Source organism: Mchenga conophoros, linkage group LG9 (assembly GCF_057382185.1).
Source record: "Mchenga conophoros isolate Kocher_MC1m ecotype Shallow Benthic linkage group LG9, M_conophoros_male_GT1.1, whole genome shotgun sequence".
NCBI classification, from domain to species: domain Eukaryota; kingdom Metazoa; phylum Chordata; class Actinopteri; order Cichliformes; family Cichlidae; genus Mchenga; species Mchenga conophoros.
The window spans coordinates 9,634,281-9,648,373 of record NC_140534.1 but is presented as its reverse complement, the minus strand read 5'-3'; positions in this window follow the sequence as shown (position 1 = coordinate 9,648,373).

The window sequence follows — 14,093 nt, the reverse complement described above, 5'->3', positions numbered from 1 at the left end:
CACCTACTTAAATCTGTCAAGCAGAATCAGAGCTCTCCTCTTTCTTCAGCTTTACTCTGACTGCACACCCCTCAAAATTTTGTTCTGAGCTGAAAAAAAGTACAGAGTCTACAGTCCCTCCTGGACATGTTTGCCTGTATGTGCACACTCACACACAGGCAAACTGAAGTGTGGAAGGCTCCAGCATATCCTCAGGCCTGTGGAGCACTGATCTGGACAAATCCCTGGAAGCCACAGCCTGAGCTCATGGAAAGTCTTCCTAATGCCAACTCTTGAATTCATGCTGCATTATCTCATTCTATTATCAGGACTATTTTCAGGTAGCCAGGAAATCCGTGAGCTCACAATACAATGAAGAATTCTACATATTTCACTTGAAATCTTGTATTCACATGCCGACAATTCCTGAACGCTTAAGTTTTTTCTTCTTCCCTGTCCCAGATGTGTACAGCTGGGTGGAATGCGCCTCTGTGCCACGCCAAAATCACTGTTTGTCCTCTAAAATAACTCCACGCTTGGACTGCAAGGTGTGCGGTGCAGCAGCAGCGCCGAGGGAACATGTGTCCAGCCTGTCAGCGTAAACAGTTGTTCAGTTATGCGAGCAGCAACACACTCTCCAACCTTTCCTCCCCCCAACCCGACAACAAACAGAAGAATGAATGTCAAGAAGTGGTTCTGGCTCTTTTTCACTTTATCTCCTGCTTCAAGCCAGAATGAATAACTCCTGACCCAGCCAGGTTTGTGTACAGTATAATGTGCTAGTCCCAAAGCATTTCTGGAGTGTTAAAGGGCACAAGCTACATGTACTTGTAAGACTTGTATCTGCTGATGCTGATCAGGTTGTGTTGAAATCCTTGGGTCAAGGCTGCACTCATTGTACATTGGTTATTTCATGTCAGAGAGCCTCTCCAAACCTTTAAACTCATCATTTATTTAAGAGTTTCTTGTTTGCCTTGTCAAGCTGCGGCCTTGCTTGTGGTGCCAGCGTGTGCCCCAGTCTACATTTTTGCATCTCACAAGGCTAACCTGTATTAATATTTCAAATCAGGGAAGCAAACAGGCCCCAGTCCATCTCTTGATTGGCAGTTGAGGTGATGCAGCATTGAGAGATTATTGATGCATTGTTATGGGGTTAGGTTTGGGCTGCTGGAAAATAAAAAATGAAATCAAAGCAGCAAACAGTTGCCCATCTATTTTACAGAGTTTAATTGAATAATTCTTACTTGGGCTGCGAAGCTTCAGGCTGATTCCAAGTGGCACAGATGTCCCATGAATAAAACATTTACTCTGTGGGCAAATATTAGCACTTGCAGTTATGATTATTTTCTTGTTAGCATTTGGCAGTGTCAAACGTTCGTCTTTGGTGTTGCAGTGCGATTGTGATTATAATTGGTCACGTCGAAAACAAACAAGCTGCGACACATGACTTAAACAGGCGAGATAGAGTCAATCCATTAAGATTTGCATGTTATTTTTAAAAAGATTATCTTTGTCTATTCCTCATCTGGATCACACTCACAGCCAGTGATGTTGTCTAATCACTTCCACATCAGTCCGTGGTAATTCTACCCACTTGAGCTGCGTCTGTGCAGGCAGGAGCAGAAACGAGACGCCAGAACGAGTGTGTGAGCGTCTGAGATTTTGGATAGGTTGCAACAACTTTAGTCCATTCACTTAATCCTAGCTACCAACCAATCTATAATTTCTGTCAGGTTGAGTAGTCTCGCATATCAAGTTGAGCTGGCAGAGATGTGGCTTGGCATCGTAATGCTGTCAAAACCTAACCGTCCTGTCACAGCCTGCACGTTAGACAGAATAGAGTTATCAGAGCTTTCTGTCATAACAATGTTAAAGAAAGAGGAGATCCTGCACTTCCTGTTACTGTCCTGGCTGTAATAACCTCCTAGCTATGATGATGATATTACAGCGCTGCAGAAGAAATGTGCAAGATTCAGTAACGATTGGACAATATGTTTGAAAACAGCGTTAAGAATAATTTACACCAATAAAAAAACGATGACACCAGCAGCTTATCATGCAAACATACAGCTGAATTGTATGTAACCCTGGCTAAGTCCTGATAACCAGCTCAGTATATTTAATTCTGTAGACTGAGTTTAACAGAAAGGGGAACTCCAACAGTTAAAACAGCTACACGTTAAAATCGACATGTTTATGTTCTTTTTTTTTTAAGTATAATTCATTTATGCTTCTTTCTCTTCCTAACTATGCACCAATCTTGTCGGCATCTCTAGAAATTCTTATCATGCGGATGTTTGTTTTTCTCTCAGTGGAGCAGTTGATGAACAATGACTGTTGTCTCCCTCTCTAACTAGGTGGTCCCGCCTTATGACAAAGTTTGTATATTGTGCTTTCCAAGAGGCCATGAGAAATGACATCCCTGCAGAGGATGCCTCCTGTGACAGCATGTCACAGGAGGCATCCGCTGTGATGAGTGACACTGTTAACATGTTCGATGATGACCTAAAAGAAAACCACACAGGTTTTAAGGGTATTTAACCTTTGTAGAAATCAAAATGATTTTTAAGCTTTATTCTACCTGGTTATTTCACATTGAAGCAATGGTTGATAAGGCGTGTTTTCAACATATAAGTGAAAATATTTAATGACAAGGGATTCCTTCAGTGTTTTGCTTTGACAGTTGTACCTTGGTGGCTCTAGCCACTATAGTATACATCATTTCACATGCTTGCACTATGCACTACCCGACTCACTGGACCCTCTACAGTTTGCATACCGCCACAACAGGTCCACTGATGATGCCATAGCCCTGACACTACACACTGCCCTGTCACACCTGGAGAAGAGAGACACGTATGTGAGGATGCTGTTTGTAGATTACAGCTCAGCATTCAATACCATCGTTCCCTCGAAGCTGGACAGGAAACTGCAGGATCTAGGACTGAGCAGCTCCCTCTGCAGCTGGATCCTTAGCTTCCTGTCTGACAGACGCCAGGTGGTCAGACTGGGCAGCATCACCTCATCCCCCATCACACTGAACACTGGTGCTCCACAGGGGTGTGTACTGAGCCCTCTCCTGTACTCACTCTACACCTACGACTGCACAGCCACTAACAGCTCCAACATCATTGTGAAGTTTGCGGACGACACTACAGTGGTGGGTCTTATCACCAACGGTGATGAGACGGCTTACAGGGAGGAGGTCAGCGCCCTGACCCACTGGTGTCAAGACAACCATCTCACCCTCAACGTCGCAAAGACAAAGGAGTTGATAGTGGACTTCGGGAGGTGCAGAGAAGTACACACCCCCATCACCATCAACGGCGCTGCTGTGGAGAGAGTGAGCAGCTTCCGGTTCCTTGGAGTACATCTGGCTGAGGATCTTACGTGGTCAGTACACACAAACAAAACAGTGAAGAAGGCGCAGCAGCGCCTCTTCTTTCTCAGGAGACTGAAAAGATTCGGCATGAGCCCCCGCATCCTCAGGACCTTCTATCACTGTGCCATTGAGAGCATCCTCACTGGATGCATCACCACCTGGTATGGCAACAGCACCGCCTACAACTGCAAAGCTCTCCAGCGAGTAGTGCGGTGCTCTGAACGGATAATTGGAGGTGAGCTTCCCTCCCTCCAAGACATCTACAGGAAGCGCTGCCTGAGGAAAGCGGGGAGGATCATCAAGGACTCCAGTCACCCCAGCCATAAACTGTTCAGACTGCTTCCATCAGGAAGGAGGTTCTGCAGCATCCGGTCCCGTACCAGCAGACTGAGAGACAGCTTTTTCCATCAGGCCATCAGACTGCTGAACACTTCATAGACACCTCAGCTTCACTACTGGAACTTCAACATTATGCACTCCACACTGCCACTTGTTTTGCACATATTCAACTCTGTATATTTTATATATTTTATTATTATTATTATTTTATTTTATTTTATTTTATTTTATTTTTTTTACTATTTAATTTGTAAAAATGTGTATACACACACACACACACACACACACACACACACACACACACACACACACACACACACACACACAGAGCTTTCTTTACTTATATGTTCCTTTTCTTTCCCTTCTGGCTTAGAGGGAACACCTTCTGCCTGGTGTTGCAGGGTCCTGATTACTGCAGGTCTGTATTCCAGAGGGTGATGGGATAAACACAACTGAGTATCATACAAAAATTACAACACTCCTCAGTGACAACAATACCTATGAAGCCTTAAAATGAGACCCCACAAGCAACTACAAAAAGAAAGTCACCAGTTGCCTACAACAAGTTGAAACGCCACTGACTGCCCTACAAACCACCATACCACCTTGTATATACAGGGAGTGCAGAATTATTAGGCAGGTTGTATTTTTGAGGAATAATTTTATTATTGAACAACAACCATGTTCTCAATGAACCCAAAAAACTCATTAATATCAAAGCTGAATGTTTTTGGAAGTAGTTTTTAGTTTGTTTTTAGTTTTAGCTATTTTAGGGGGATATCTGTGTGTGCAGGTGACTATTACTGTGCATAATTATTAGGCAACTTAACAAAAGACCAATATATACCCATTTCAATTATTTATTTTTACCAGTGAAACCAATATAACATCTCCACATTCACAAATATACATTTCTGACATTCAAAAACAAAACAAAAACAAATCAGCGACCAATATAGCCACCTTTCTTTGCAAGGACACTCAAAAGCCTGCCATCCATGGATTCTGTCAGTGTTTTGATCTGTTCACCATCAACATTGCGTGCAGCAGCAACCACAGCCTCCCAGACACTGTTCAGAGAGGTGTACTGTTTTCCCTCCTTGTAAATCTCACATTTGATGATGAACCACAGGTTCTCAATGGGGTTCAGATCAGGTGAACAAGGAGGCCATGTCATTAGTTTGTCTTCTTTTATACCCTTTCTTGCCAGCCACGCTGTGGAGTACTTGGACGCGTGTGATGGAGCATTGTCCTGCATGAAAATCATGTTTTTCTTGAAGGATGCAGACTTCTTCCTGTACCACTGCTTGAAGAAGGTGTCTTCCAGAAACTGGCAGTAGGACTGGGAGTTGAGCTTGACTCCATCCTCAACCCGAAAAGGCCCCACAAGCTCATCTTTGATGATACCAGCCCAAACCAGTACTCCACCTCCACCTTGCTGGCGTCTGAGTCGGACTGGAGCTCTCTGCCCTTTACCAATCCAGCCACGGGCCCATCCATCTGGCCCATCAAGACTCACTCTCATTTCATCAGTCCATAAAACCTTAGAAAAACCAGTCTTGAGATATTTCTTGGCCCAGTCTTGACGTTTCAGCTTGTGTGTCTTGTTCAGTGGTGGTCGTCTTTCAGCCTTTCTTACTTTGGCCATGTCTCTGAGTATTGCACACCTTGTGCTTTTGGGCACTCCAGTGATGTTGCAGCTCTGAAATATGGCCAAACTGGTGGCAAGTGGCATCTTGGCAGCTGCACGCTTGACTTTTCTCAGTTCATGGGCAGTTATTTTGCGCCTTGGTTTTTCCACACGCTTCTTGCGACCCTGTTGACTATTTTGAATGAAACGCCTGATTGTTTGATCATCACGCTTCAGAAGCTTTGCAATTTTGAGACTGCTGCATCCCTCTGCAAGATATCTCACTATTTTTGACTTTTCTGAGCATGTCAAGTCCTTCTTTTGACCCATTTTGCCAAAGGAAAGGACGTTGCCTAATAATTATGCACACCTGATATAGGGTGTTGATGTCATTAGACCACACCCCTTCTCATTACATCACCAAATATGCTTAATTGGTAGTAGGCTTTCGAGCCTATACAGCTTGGAGTAAGACAACATGCATGAAGAGGATGATGTGGACAAAATACTCATTTGCCTAATAATTCTGCACTCCCTGTATGGACTTCTAAAGATCCACAAAGAAGGAGTCCCACGCTAGAGTTGGATGTCTCAACACCGGTCTTGGTCTTGAGACCACTTTTACGTGGTCTTGGTCTTGTCTTGGTCTCGACGGACTTTGGTCTTGGTCTTGTCTTTGTCTCGCTGTCTCGGTCTTGCTGTCTCAGATCGACATAGTGGTCGGGAGATTTGGAGTCAACAGTATCCATGACACACAACGTAACGTTCGATAATGTGTCATGCGCAAAAGCATCAGCTCTAAGAGCCATGCTTAGAGAGTGCTTTGTAGTGAATCAGAAGAGTCGACTCCCATTGAGCGAGAGCCGGCTCCTCACTTAATTTCCTTTCACTGCTCAGCTCTCACACAGTGGCTCAGCTATGCTCCAATCCCTCCATATTGTGGCCAATCACATGCAAGGATACAGGATAATATCATTATGTGAAAAACAGAGAGGGTGAGAGACGCAACAGTCAAGTGGAGTGTGCGTCTGTCCTCTCAGTAAGTGAGTGAGACAGCAGACCGAAAGACTTTTTTGTCTCAGTCTCGTCTCGACTTTGTCTTGGTCTTGACTCGGTCTGTCTTGGTCTTGGTTTAGGCGGTCTTGACTACAAGTCTATCAAGTTAGCAGTATCAACTCAGCCACCTACAACCAGAGATGGGCAGTAACGCGTTACTGTAATCCGATTACTTTTTTCAAGTAATGAGTAAAGTAAGGGATTACTATTGCAAAAACAGTAATTAGATTACCGTTACTTTCCTGTAGGAACGCTGTGTTACTGCGTTACTAAAACCGTGAGTTTTTTGCGAGAATGTCTCACGACAGTGACGTAAGCAAGTGCGACGTTCGTGACAACAGCTGTGTGCAGATCAACAATGGATAATATATCAAGTGCGGGAGAGAGTATGAGCGTGCAGCATTTAAAGCGTGGAAGTACTGACCTTATTTTAAGTTTGATTCCATAAAAAGTGACAAAAACATTAGTGTCCGTTGTGCGTGGGAAGAAAACTTCTTTTCACAGCGAAAAAAACCTCCTAAAATTCCAAGCAAGCACCGAGTGCGCTACGACGTAATGGGAAACTCACAGAGAAACTCGCGGATTCTTCCACTGACCGCTGCGGCACACCTGCAACAGGGTAAACCTCCGCCTACCCTGCTCCTGCTTTACAGGTGAAAATAGAGCAAAAGGACCGCTAGACCAAAGGACTTTATTTATTTTCTGCTGTGTTTTACTTGCATCTATTTGAAAGAGTGAGTGTAAACACACACAAAAAATATTTTATTTTATGTGCTGGAATGTGCAGAAAATAGGTTTAAATATTAAACAAATTTCTTCCAGTCAGAGAATGTTGCATATAATTAAATTTTTGCTTGATGCATAAAGTTAAAAGAGTAAAACTAATAAAACAAGTTTTAAAAAGGGACCTTTCCATTTGATTACATTTTGTATGATGGATTATGCAGAAAAAGTAGAATTGGGCTGAAAGATCTATCACTTTATTACCTATTCAGGTTGTAAATCGTGTTTTTAAAAAGTAACTAAGTAACTAAGTAATTAATTACTTTTGAAAATAAGTAATCAGTAAAGTAATGAGATTACTTTTTTGGGGAAGTAATCAGTAATTAGTTACTGATTACTTTTTTCCAGTAACTTGACCAACACTGCCTACAACATTTTCAAGCACCTACCATCAAAGTAAAGAAACTTTTGCCAGATTCAGATTAAAGCATAGTGTCCTTTGATGTGGTCGTACCCTTCACTTGCATACTAAGGCAGTAGAGTCTGTCAGAAAATGACAATAGCAAGACAGCTCCTTAGAAAACAGAACCAGCTTAGCCCTTCATCAGATTTACACACTGTTAGACCTCTGTATTACCACCACACATTTCAAATACAATGAGAGTTTCTACAGACAAAAACATGGATATGCCTTGGGCTCCCCAGTGTCACCTATTGTAGCCAACTTTTACATGGAAGAAATGGAAGTAAAGCTCTTGGCTCTTTCAAAGGGACAACGCTTAACCACAGGTACAGATACATGGATGCCACCAGGATCAAAACCCAGGATGTAGAAGCATTCACTGTTTACATCAACCCAGTAGAAACATCAAGTTTACCAGGGAAGACACAAAGCATAATAGTTTGCCATTTCTGGATTGTGCCGTGCACATTGATGAGAATGGAAACCTCAGCATTGAAGTTTACCAGAAGCCCACACACACAAACCAGCATCTACTCTTTCACTCCCACAACCCTCTGGAACACAAACTTGGAGTCATCAGAACCCATCCTCCATGGGGATGTCAAGAAAAGGAACACACAAACGTAAAGAAAGCTCTAAAAACATGTGGTTATCCCAGTTGTATCCTAGTCATCAAATCAGCAAAGATGCATGGGAAAAAAAGGTCAGACACCAGCTAGTGAGAAACACAAGAACAAATGGAACAACACTGTCATCCCTTATGTAGCGGGTTCATCAGAGTAACTCAAGAGAGTCTTCTCCAAGCGCAACATCCCAGTGTACTTCAGACCCAACCACACACCCAGACAAAAAATGGTTCATCCCAAGGACAAAACTCCCAAACACAAACTTAACAATGTAGTACATGCTGTGCAGTGCAGGGAGGAGTGCTTAGACCTCTAGATTGAAGAAACCAAAAAGCCACTTCATAAACGCATGGCACAACATAAAAGAGCCACTTAGACAAGACAAGACTCAGCTCTGCATCTACATCTAAAGGGTGCACATAGATGGTCATCTATGTCCACTGTGAATAACCATCTTTGGAGCGGTGGCTTATGACACCAACTGTCTGCCATCTTCCAATCCAGTTTGGAGATCCCTTCCCAGACACTTTAACGCCCACTCACATCTTGTGTCAGTTGATCTCAGTAAGTCACATGATAAAGTGAAGCAAGGTTTCACAATGCTTTCACTCGAAACCTCTCCTGATAATGACCCACACTCTTTTTCACACCTTGGCTCATGTAATGAGACACATGATCTCCAACTAGGGGTTAAAAACGTGGGACTCGCCACTTTTTGGTGTTAAGCCTCAAGAAGCTTCTTGAATGAGAGCTGGAACGTTTCCAAGAAAGATAAAGAAGTCCAGTCACTTTTCTTTCCAAACTCCTTCAATTTCCATGACCTGGATGACTGAGAACCTAAAATTCTCGAATCCAACGTCTGTCATGGATGCGTTTACAGCTCCTGAGCCTGTTTGGAGTGTTTCACTCGCTGGGCCCACGCCCTCATTTGAGGTTTGACAGCATTTTAGTAGATAAAGGTGAATGGCTTGAACATGAATTGAGCTCGGTTTGGGGAAGGCCTTGAAGGGGACTGGCAGGGCCTGGAAGATCGGGGCAGGGATAGCTCAGTAGGTAAAGTGGTCGCCCCATGATCGGAAGGTCGGCGGTTCGAATCCACTTAACGGCTACCCTGAGGTACCCCTGAGCAAGGTACCGTCCCTACACACTGCTCCCCGGGCGCCTGCTTAGTGGGCTGCCCACTGCTTCACTGAGTGAATGGGTCAAATGCAGAGAAAAACAAGTAATTTCCCCATGGGGATCAATAAAGTATCCATTATTATTATTATTATTGTCCCCATGTACTAAATAGAAGTTAAGAAGTTAAAGAATTGAACAGGGGAGGGAGGGTGGGGCACATAAAGGAGAACGAACAGCTTGTAGAACTGGGGAAAACATATATAGATGAGAACCGGAAGGGGCGTGTTTGGAGGCGTGGTCCTGCTCCTGAAATTCAGATGCTTTATCTCCAATTAATGTTTGTTAAGTTGTTCTTTTTTAAGCCCTTTTGCTTCCTTTAGTAGTTCTTCGTTATTTTTTAAAATCACGCCTGAAGGTTTGTGATTTTGAGTGTCCCTGCTTGTTTATTATCTTAAAAATTCTCTCTTTTCATGGGGAAGTGCAAGTGTGGATAATTTTGTGTACTAACAACAATGATATATGGTATGCAATGTAATGCAATCCTTTTTCATTTGAAATATTGACTTAAAATAGGCTTGGTATGTTATATAAAAGTAGACTATTCAGGGGGTTTTTCTTAGTATTAAATGAAAGTGGTATAGTCAGTTTTCCCCCCATTTTTAAATGCATAACTTGTCTTACTGCTAGTTTAGAACTACATCCCCAGTTTATTTGTGTACATTTCACTGGCTGTAGTTAGGAGCCAAGGTCACTCTCTACTAGGATGGGTATTGTTTAGGTTTTATCCGATACCGGTGCCGTGCCGGAACTTAAATGGTGCTCTAACCGGTGCTTAAACAATGGAAAACACAAACTTTGTACTAAAACTTCTCATGCTTAGCTGGGGTTTTTTTTTTGTAAAAAGATAACAATGTTAGCCTTTTCTTCAGCTATAGGGCATTTATGGTATCACTCTATCAAACACAAAGACAGCCGCATGTAACTACGACGGTGTTTGCTAGTTCACCTTACATGCATTAATGTAATAACGTGGTTAGCCTACTCAACGTAAATTACACACGAACAACATTAAGCTACTCACGCAGAGAAGAACGGCTGCTGCTGCCATCATCATCCGTCATCATTTCTGCTACACTGGCAGGGCTAGGGGCCAGGACTCGTGTTTTTGGGGGATGTTTCTAACTCCGGGTCCGATAACAGGCACCACACCCGCAGTAGACGTGCTCGGTGTGAGGTCTTGCAGCAAGCTATCAAATACGGCGCATTTCTCGGCTTTTAAAAAAACGCTATGCGTCACCAGGTGTTTCATCAGATTCGAGGTGTTACCTCCTTTGCACTGTATCAGCTTAAAGCACTTGTTGCAGGCTGCTGAGTTTGCATCTTTTGCTGTGAAGTACAGCCAGACTTTTGACCGCTTTGCCTTGGGCATTTGTAGCTCTGCTCTAAAAGAACGTACGTACCTGGGCGCGTCTACTATCCTTGGAAAGGTAAAATGATTGGCTAGTGTATGACATCTCAGGGAAAAAAAGCAACGAAATGTGCGCTGCTTTTCGGTTTGATTACTACAGCTTATGTCAGAACGGTACCCATCCCCACTCCCTACAAGAAAAGAGTGAATTGCTTTATGCTCATTTACTCACGGAACTGGCGTTATATCCAGTAACTTCCATTCTTTCTCTTTTTGCTGGATCATTTCTCTTTTAATGAGTAACTGTAAGTACTATTGCTATTTTGTTTTTAATTATGGTTTACATAAAAAACCTTATATATATATATATACATATATATATATATATATATATATATAAACAGTATGTATGTATAAAGTATGTATAAATAGTACTTTTGTTAATGGCAGGCATGTGTGCATAAACAATAGTGACCAAAGAAGGGACTAGTTAGTCGATAGTAATTTGTTGTGCATGAGAAATAAAAATTAAAGGCATAGTAAAACTTCAACAACTAAAATTTAACTGGACAGTCTTGTTGATTTCTCATCACCTGCAGCCTTCCTGTTGCCAGAGATGGATGGATTAACATGACCTTAGGTCAAGCGACTGCCTCGTGCACAGATGCTGTGTGTGTGGGCCTGACTAATGAGGGTCAACACGGACCACAGGTCACTGGGTGGAGTTCCTCTGTCTGCCTTGCAGGCTGAAGTTACCCTCTGATTATGGAAATTTATAACTGTCACTCATTCCGAAAGTCAGCCTAACAAAGATAGCTATAGCCTTCTCATTCTTGTAACAAAGCAACAGAAAATAAACAAATGAGAAAATGAATTTATTAATGAGAAACAGAATTTTCCATGTAATATTTATATGTGGAAGCTGAGAGCTAATTGAAGGCATCTTTATCTTTCTCCCTCAAGTAATTGTGTTTTTGAACCAAGACAAATTCAATCAGCTCCCCGCTGACTCAGACAAAGTCTAAAGTTTTCTCACTTTTTTTATTAAGTGGATAGCACCCCCCCAAGGTGTCCTTCACCTTCCTTGCAGTGTAAATGTCCTCCTTTATGTTCTCAACAGGAAGTCTTCCTCTCCTTCCCTGTCTGCTGCTGTCTATTTTGACACAACTCATCCCTGGGCTTGTTTTCACGACTCCCATGATGAGGATGATAAGAGCATTGTGGCAGACGTTTGAAAAAAATGGATTAAATTACCCTATGCGCAGAGGCTATGTTTCCCCATGCTGTGCTGCCTTTATCACAGCGATGTTTACATTCATTAGCACTTGTCTGAAATGTGACACAATCTCCCCCCTCCCCGTTCTCCAGCGCCGACTGCTCCTGATATCCGCCCGACTCCAGAATCCAAACAGATGCTATCAAGCAAAGAAAATGTTTTGTCTGCTTTCCATTAAGCGAAGCCCAGGGCCCAGTCAAGACTTTACTTGCCAGAGTGCACAGAAGCTTCAAGAGGGAGAACTAAAGGCATGTGCATTAGTCTCTCTTGGTTTAAAAGGGTCAATTCACCCAAATACAAAGCAGCATATTGTGCTTATCACTGTGGTATTTAAACATGTAGAAACTTTGGCATTCATTTTCCAGTCAATGGAGATACATTGGTAGTCATATAGGGGCATATTGTGATGGTAATTAATGCTTTCTTTTAGCTATCAAAGATGAAATTATTGCACAGCGTACATCTTTAAAACTAGATGCACAAGTTTTTAATTATTTTGAATTTTCTCTCATTCATATAGGTAATGCTAAAACGTATGTAAAAAACATAATGTTAGCCTGCCTTACCCATTCCAAAACCAGTTTTGATGTGCGTTTGGGATCATTGTCCTGTTGGAACACCCAATTATATCCAACTGTCTAGCTGCTGATTTGAAATGAAGTTGAAGAATGTGGAAGTCATCCGCCTCCTTCATTTTTCTAATCATCTAATTGTGCATCGTACCAGTACCACTGACAGCAAAACAGTTCCAGAGCGTGATGCTACCACCCTCATGCCAATTAGTACAGTGTTCTTAGGTTTGAAAGCCTCACCTTTGCTCCTCCAAACATACCTCTTGTCACTGTGGCCACACAGCTTTGTCATTTGTCATTTGGCTTGTCCATGTGAGCAGCTGCAACTTTCAGTCAAGCCTGAAGGTGCCTATTTTGGAGATGAGGCTGCTTTCTTAGTTGGGATACTCTCAGTTCAAGGTGATGAACATCCTAACCAGTTTCTTGTCATCTGATGGTGACAGTTTGAGTCTGGTAAAGGTGTAACTTCGGGGAACATTAAACCAAACATTTACTTTTGACTCTGTGTGGATTAAAAACTAAACTAATTTCAAACCTGAGCACCCAGTTCTTATTTTTATTAAAGATGTATTCTGTATAATTATTCCACTCTGGAAAATGAACAGTTCAAAAATCATTAAAAGACACAAAGACACCTGACATTCATTCCCATAAAGAGTGAATGTAAACTTTTGACCTCAAATGTAACTAGTGTACATAAATGAATACTCTTTCAAAACTCAACAACTGTAACAATGTTACTGCTATATTATATCATGAAGGGCAGTGTAGTAAAATGTATTACAAAATATAATAATAAATTAATGGTTTATGTTAACCAAAAAGTGTATCTAAGACTGTATCTATATGGACCTGAACCTTACAACCACAAGTCTGTGCTACTTGATTAAAAAATAATTTTATTTATTTATTTTTTAGTTTATGTGTTGCCACTTCTAACAATTTCAGGTGCAATCCACCCTATAGACTCTTCTGGCTCCTCCTTTAACATAAGATTAGCATGAAGACTAAAAACACCACAGAAATCTAAGAGATCATATAACACATAATATGATTAATAATTTCCATACTTTAGTATTTTTTCTTGATTTAAGGAGGTGTTAACAGTTTTGTCTTTATACCCAGCTAAGTTAACAATTGGCTGTAATAGTAAAGTTTGAGTACAAACACTGCAGTGTCGATATCAGGTAATTGTTGTTAGCTTCTATCATTCCAAATGAATTGTTGCATTTCTCTTGGCTGCTTCAGTGTTGTGCTGACAGTGGTCTGATATTAGGTATTATTTCCATTTATATTAAAGCTCATAAAGATTTTTTGAGGAATTTTAATTTTGAGAAAAAAATAAAATGGTTTCTCTAAAGAAAATTAAAACTCTCACCCCAGCTGCTACACACACACACACTTTGCTCCTCTCTGCCAAAACCCAATCTCATTCCAAGCATACCGCTGCTTTCCCCTGTATTTGATTGGACACATTGAGTCATTAAGCCCATCTGACACGAGCAATGGCCTTCCACGAT